The 7,849-nt window shown below is 48.3% G+C and overlaps 1 pseudogene; it reads right to left on the bottom strand.

Moving 5' to 3' along the window:
* Positions 1-1,615: 1,615 nt before the first annotated feature.
* Positions 1,616-5,799, bottom strand: LOC147747090 (uncharacterized; annotated as a pseudogene).
* Positions 5,800-7,849: the final 2,050 nt, after the last annotated feature.

The raw sequence follows: 7,849 nt of genomic DNA, 5'->3' as shown, positions 1-7,849 counted from the left end.
ATCGGCGATAATTGCCTTTCTCCCCCCTTGGTAATATGCCCCTCTGTTTTCAATGCTGGAAGTTATAAGATGTAATTTATCACGAGAATGAAATGTAAAGTATTATGATGTTTCTGAAACAAACGTAGAAAACTGTTATACACCCTATATAAACCCATCTGTTAAGACTGTGAAATTCACGTATGATAAATAATATGAACAAATCGTTATGTACCCTATGCCCCTACTGCACACTTAGCCTGAGCATAGTGCTTGAATTATTGAAACAAGTGCAATGCACAACAACGTTGAGGTCAGATAACTCATGAACCAAACCTCCCATCACACTTTTTGAATTAGGTGAGTTGTTGGCATCCGTGTATTTACCAAATGCCTCTACCTTGGGTTTTAAAATCATTTTAGATTCACCCGCATTAATTAGGTGTACACATCGGTACACAGCATGTGCTCTACATTCTGACCTTCATATTCGGCAGATTCGTTTGACACCCCTTACCGAAGTGGAATACTACATTTAGTGGTTAACCTGTGGTTTTATAGCATTCGAAGACTATTTTATGCCAATTTTAGTATTCTGTAGTATTCTTTTTGTGAAGGCTAGTGCATGAAGACTACTGATATGTGAGTAATTATTCTTGAACACTAACTGAATACTAAGCAAATACTTCTTTGCTAACCGTATAGTCTTCATTTACAATGCAGAACTTTAACTGAATACATACAATTTGAATACTACTGCACTTTACCCAGACTACTATTCAAGCTGCTGCTGAATACTAAGCAAATACTTCTATGCTAACCGTATAGCCTTCATTTACAATGCAGAACTTTTACTGAATACATACAATTTGAATACTACTGCACTTACCCATAGCTGCAGATTCTATAAAAAGTTATGTCCAAAGCATTTTGGGTCAATTGCTAAACCGAAAAGGTATGGCTAGGCTAATAGTCACAATATTAACAAATAAACAGGTACACTAGTAGATATTTCCCAATTACACATGCATAGGTGGGAGGATCTTACATTCCTCAATAATATATTTGTTTGAATTAATGGTCAAAGTATTCCAATACTCGGTTGACTTTTTAGTTTATTTTCAACAGTCCAAAGATAACAAGTAAAAGTATAAGGGGTATCGGTAAGACAATGAACAATATCCACAATCAATGACAGAAGCCCATTCATTTATCATTGAAAACTCTTGGAAAACTATATGGTTGAATTTAATTTAATTTTCTTAAGTACATTTGATAATAGCACACAACAGTGTGAATTCCTATGGTGTTAAAATCTAGCTTTTACACAACATTTAAAATGTACTTAAAATGTACTTCTAAAAACATTTGGTAAAAGTAAACACATAAAAAGTAAACACATAAAAGTAAACATATCCTTGCGGGTGCCCTGGCAATTACCAGTTTACAGTGGGGGAGAGGGTTGCAGTTTGAAGTGATGTGTATCATTTCCGATCACAGAGGATTGTGTATCATATCCTAGTAATTCCAGGGTGAAGTTTGCTAACCCCCATATCAGTTTTTCAAATCTGCTGAAACGTATGGTACCTTTTAAAGATCTGGGCATGTCGATTTTTGGCTAATACAACAGCATCCACTAATCTCTCTCATAGTGATTTGGGAATTCACATACAAATGACAATTTTGTGGTACAAACAAAGCAGCAACTTCCTACTATTTCCGAAATATATACTGCTATTATCTTGTTCCAACTTGGGTTAACTTGATGGACATTGCAGTCACTGGAATATGTGTTTACACAAGGCATTGGATTTAATAGTGCCAAGTTGTGAGTTTTTCTATTTATGTCGTTGACCTGGATACATTTCAACACTTTTCCAAACTGTATTTCTGAATTATCTAAATATTTTATTGTACTTTGGTCCTGTCTGACTAGTTTGTTGTAGTTTGCTGCATACACATAGCAATAACCCTTCCTTAAACTAATTTTATCATATGATGCTACTTTCATTTCAAAGTATACAGATACTCTTTTTTCAGCTGCTAGGAACTCATCATTTGTTAAATCTTTTATAGTCATTTTCCCCATTTGAAAACACCCATCTATTATCTCCATTCTCTCCACACGTATCGATGGATCCATAAGTCTATTGATTGCATTTTGTATCTCGCCATCAATATTGCAGGTTGCTTTAAGTAATGGTATCATCTGAATTAATGTCACAGTATTCAAAATTTGCATTTCTACATTTTGTGTTCCTTCGATGTGAGACACTATGTAGCCATTTAGGTCTTCAAAATGAAAACAGCTATTTGAAAAGAGTGGCCCATTGTGGTGTACACAGTCTGAAATATGCATTAACTGATGAATATTCATAGTCATGAACCTCTGATCATGCAGGTCTTCAAACATTTTGACAAAGGTGAGCAAGCAAGTCTCTGCTCGGTTGATTTCTGAAAATGTTAGACTTTCTTTATCTAATAAATATATTCCTTTGGAGAAGAGGCAAAAATGTACAAATAGCTGATTTGGTAATACATCAGCTAGTACTGGTATTCCCCAGAAGAGCAAGAAGTTTCTGTATTCAGAGGATTTCCATAAATGTACATCTTCAAGGCTACGAGGAGGTCTTGATATGTTAAATGGAGGCTTGATAGCCTGTAATCTCTTGCTAACAAGGTCTCTGTAAGAGTGTGCTGAAAAGCTTGACTTCTCATATTGCTTCCCGAACCACAATGTGAGCATCAGTTTCATTACACCTGCGCAGACCCCATGCATATAATCTAAACGAAATCCATTAATACATGGGAAAAGGGAAAGGAATAGAAACCGGAAAGTGCCTTTCACACCATGAACTGAATATTCATGTTCACCCTGTTGTATTTTAGCTAATGTTCATTTATATCAGTCTTCAGATTTTCAGTTGTTCTCGGTGGTCCTTCAGGATCATCATCATTGTAAGGAAAAACATGGCAATGCCCCATTCCCGATCTTGAAGTCATAACTGGCTGTAAACAGGACCAACAGCTAAATTTCCCATTGAACTGCTTACTGTTGGTAACCAAACAACGAGCTGGTAGATCATAAGTGCATGAAAGTAGTGCAGCACGACATACAAAAACAGAGCCTGTATGATCTGTAAACATAACTCCCTTTTCCAAACGACTCAATTCCTCAGTTAAAGGATGTAGGTATGTCCACATATATGGCTTTCTTTGCCCAATCCAAATTCCATAGACAAGCATGTTTTCTTTTGCTTTACGTTTTGTTACGGAGAGCTCATTAATCATCAAATACACAGGCCACATGCTTAGTTTACTACTTTTAAAAATGTTGACTCCATCTGTGTTCATAACAAAAGAGATATTGTTTTTCATACTTAATATCCCCTTATCAAACAGGTTTTTGTATCCAATTCCATCATAAACATCACCTATTACAGAGTTTCCATTCTGTTTGTAGTGCTCATATCTGTGTGTTCTCACTTCCTCCGTAAAATCTCTCCTCTTAAACATAGTATTTAGCTGTTCAATTATGGAGTGTTGGACAAAAAAAGCAACAGCACCAGGCTCTGTAAGATCCTTCAGACAATGGGTGTTCGTGCATATCTTTGCATTATCGCTGATGCTTTCATAGCATGAGGAACAGTAGTTTCTTATCTTAGGAATGGGGATCAGGGGGTCGTGCTGGGGGTAGTGTTTTCGAGTTTAGGGTAGTGTTGTGGTGTGTGTGTAGGGTAGTTTTTAGGGTTTAGGGTAGTGCTGGTTTGTCGTGCAGGGTAGTGTTTTAGTGTGGGGACTGGACTGGGTGTAGAGGGATGGTCGGGGGAGAGTTGCGCTGGGGTAGTGTTTTAGGGTTTAGGGTATGTTGTGTCCTCACTTATGACGCCCCCAGAGCGACCGCGCAGCGGACGCGCGCAGCGGGAGCACCGATTGAGCGCCGAAGGTGCGCCAAAGGTAAGCCCGTCCGCGCCTGGACCGCGTCCAGTGCCAGGACCCCTGGACCCCGCAGACCCCAGCCCACCCGCCGGACGTACGATCCCGCCGCCCTCAACGCACTCAACACCGGCCGAATCCCGGGATGCTACAGAGCCACCCCGAGATGAACCCACGGACCCTTCAGCTGCCACGCCTGCAAGTTCACCTGCATCCGGACCTGCACTACACCAGCACCCACCAAGCCGAACAATAGCAGCAACCACCTGAAGTGCATCCTCCTCAACACCCGCTCCGTCCACAGACACGCCATCGAACTCTGGAACCTCCTCGACACCACAGCTCCTGACGTCGCCTTCCTCACGGAAACCTGGATGAACGACTCCTCAGCGCCCGACATCGCCATCGCCATCCCAGAGGGCTACAAGATCACCCGAAGAGACCGCGACAACCAGACTGGAGGAGGCATCGCCATCATCTACAGGGACACCATCCGCATCAAGACCAACACCGACGACACCCTGACAACCGCCGAACTCCTGCACTTCTAGATCCACACGGACCCCAAAACCACCCTCAGAGGCACCCTGATCTACCGACCCCCGGGACCACGCACACAATTCAGCGAGGACATCGCCGACTTCATCAGCCCGCATGCCCTCCCCTCCGCCGACTACATCCTCCTGGGGGACATCAACTTCCACCTGGAGAACAACTACGACCGCAACACCATCACCCTGCTCGACAACCTCGCCACCCTCGGTCTCAAGCAGCTGGTGTCCACCCCCACCCACCTCGCCGGACACACACTCGACGCAGTCTTCTCATCCTGCAAATACATCGTCTTCAGCCACGCCACCGGACTCCACTGGACGGACCACATCTGCGTCCACTTCACCTTCAAAAGAACGACGATCCACCACCACCAGCAACAGGTTGCTCGAAGAAGCTGGAACAAGATCACAGCCGACCAGCTCGCCGCTTCCCTGAGCCAGCACCCTCCCGCCAACTCAGCGAACCCCAGCCAGGCCGCCGACAACCTCACGAAGTGGATCAGCAACTGCGCGGACAAACTCGCCCCACTGAGGACCCCGCCCAGCAGACCCGGCAGCAAGAAGGCCCCATGGTTCACCGACGAACTCAAGAGCTCCAAGAAGAACTGCAGAGCCCTCGAGAAAGCCTGGAGAAGGGAACCAACACCGGACAACATGACCACCCTCAAGCTTGCCACCCGGAAGCACCACCAACTGATCCGCGCCACCAAGAAAACTGCATTCAAGGACCGGCTGGACAACAACGCACACAACTGCAAGGAACTCTTCAACATCGTGAAAGAGCTCTCCAACCCCAACGCCGGCAACAACGACATCACCCCATCGCAAGACCTCTGCAACTCCCTCGCCGCCTACTTCCACAACAAGATCGCAGACATACACTTCAGCACTCAACCGACGCACGCCACGCCCGAACCTCCGCCCCCCACCACCACCCTCCGCGCCTGGACTCCGATCAGCGCCGAAGACACCGTCCGCATGATGAACTCCATCCACTCCGGATCTCCAACCGACCCCTGCCCTCACCACGTCTTCAACAAGGCCGACGCTGTCATCGCACCCCACCTGCAGGACATCATCAACACCTCCTTCGACACCGCCACCTTCCCGGAGAGCTGGAAGCATGCTGAACTCAGCGCCCTACTCAAGAAACCTACCGCGGACCCCACCGAACTCAAGAACTACCCCCCATCTCGCTCCTCCCGTTTCCAGCCAAAGTCATCGAGAAGACCGTCAACAAGCAGCTGGCAGCCTTCCTCGAGATGAACGGATCCCTCGACCCCTCACAGTCTGGCTTCCGAGCCAACCACAGCACCGAGACCGCCCTCATCGAGGCCACCGATGATATCCGAGCCCTGATGGACAACGGAGAAACAGCGGCCCTTATCCTCCTAGACCTCTCCGCGGCCTTCGACACTGTCTGCCACCGCACCCTAGTGCAGCGCCTCAGCAACGTCGGAATCCAGGAGAGAGCACTGGAGTGGATCATCTCCTTCCTCGACGGAAGAACACAGAGAGTCTGACTACCACCGTACAAGTCAGAGGCCACCGAAGTCATCTGCGGCGTCCCTCAAGGATCCTCGCTGAGCCCCACCCTCTTCAACGTCTACATGAGCCCCCTCGCGGCCATCGCACGCCAGCACAACCTCAACATCATCTCCTACACCGATGACACCCAGCTGATCCTCTCCCTGACCAACGACCCCGCCGCCGCCAGAGCCGACCTTCACGAAGGGATGAAACACGTAGCCGAGTGGATGACGACCAGCCGCCTGAAACTGAACTCAGACAAGACGGAGGTCCTCAACCTGGGCTCCTCGCCCTCCGCCTGGGACGACTCCTGGTGGCCCCCCGCCCTGGGCACCGCACCCAAACCGACGGACCACGCACTGAACCTGGGCGTCATCCTGGACTCCTCCCTCTCCATGACCAGACAAGTCAACGACGTCTCCTCGTCGTGCTTCAACATCCTGCGCATGTTACGGAAGATCTTCCGGTGGATCCCCACCGAGACCAGGAAGACCGTCACCCAGGCCCTCGTCACCAGCCGACTGGACTACGGCAACGCCCTCTACACCGGAACCACCGCCAAGCTCCAGAAGAGACTCCAGCGGATCCAGAACGCCTCAGCCAGACTCATCCTCGACATCCCACGACACAGCCACATCTCCGGACACCTGAGAGACCTGCATTGGCTCCCCGTCAAATGTGTGTAAATGTATAGGCATTTATATAGAGCACTACTTACCCGGAGGGTCCCAAGGCGCTTTGACCGCTGCGAAACCCTTCCTGGCTTCCCTGAGAGATGGTCCCTTAATGGGTATCTCCAGGGTGAGACCAGGCATCCCCGGCGGTCCGGTGGGGCCGTTAGTGAGGATGAGGCAAGCTAATGCCCAGAGTTGCCGAGTGTGATCGCTGATCAGAGTGGGCACCGAGGCGAGAGAATTATCGAGTCCGCTGACCCTGGTCCAGAAACCTGCCGCGCCGGGAATCGAACCCTGGTCCCGGGCCGTCCTCTGCTCTCGGGTCTGCCGCCTCTAACCAGTGAGCCACACTACCTCACGTCAACAAAAGAATCACCTTCCGTCTCCTCACCCACGCACACAAAGCCCTACACGATCATGGCCCGAGCTACCTCAACAACCGCATCAACTTCTACGCTCCCAAACGCCATCTCCGATCAGCCAGTCAAGCCCTCGCCGCCGTCCCCCGCATCCGAAGAACGACAACAGGAGGAAGGTCCTTCTCCTACCTGGCCGCCAAGACCTGGAACTCCCTCCCGACCGACCTGCGCCTGACCCAAGACCACCTCTCCTTCAGGAAGAAGCTCAAGACCTGGCTGTTCGAGCAGTAGCAGCACCCCCTCCCCCCACCCCCCCAAGCGCCTTGAGACCCTCCGGGTAAGTAGTGCGCTCTACAAATGTCTTTGATTGATTGATTGATAGTGTAGGGTAGTGTTTTAGGGTTTAGGGTAGTGCCGGGGACTCGTGCAGGGTAGTGTTTGAGTAAAGGGACCAGACTGGGGTCGGGGGAGAGCCATGCTGGGGATAGTGTTTTAGGGTTTAGGGTAGTGTTGTGGTGTTTGTGTAGTGTAGGGTAGTGTTTTAAGGTTTAGGGTAGTGCCGGGGGGTCGTGCAGGGTAGTGTTTGAGTGTAGGTATCGGGGGAGGGTCGTGCTGGTACTAGTACTACTCTCTACTACTCACTGTACTCCTCTCTAATACTCACTTTCTACTACTCTCTACTTCGCACTCTCTACTACTCACTCTCTATTACTCACTCTCTACTACTCTCTACTACTCTACTCATTCTCTCCTACTCACTACTACTCACTCTCTACTACTGACTCTCTACCACTCTCTACTACACTCTACTTCTCAC

This window comes from Lissotriton vulgaris, chromosome 1_1 (assembly GCF_964263255.1).
Source record: "Lissotriton vulgaris chromosome 1_1, aLisVul1.2, whole genome shotgun sequence".
In the NCBI taxonomy this organism is placed as follows: domain Eukaryota; kingdom Metazoa; phylum Chordata; class Amphibia; order Caudata; family Salamandridae; genus Lissotriton; species Lissotriton vulgaris.
This window is presented reverse-complemented; position numbering and strand designations above follow the sequence as displayed.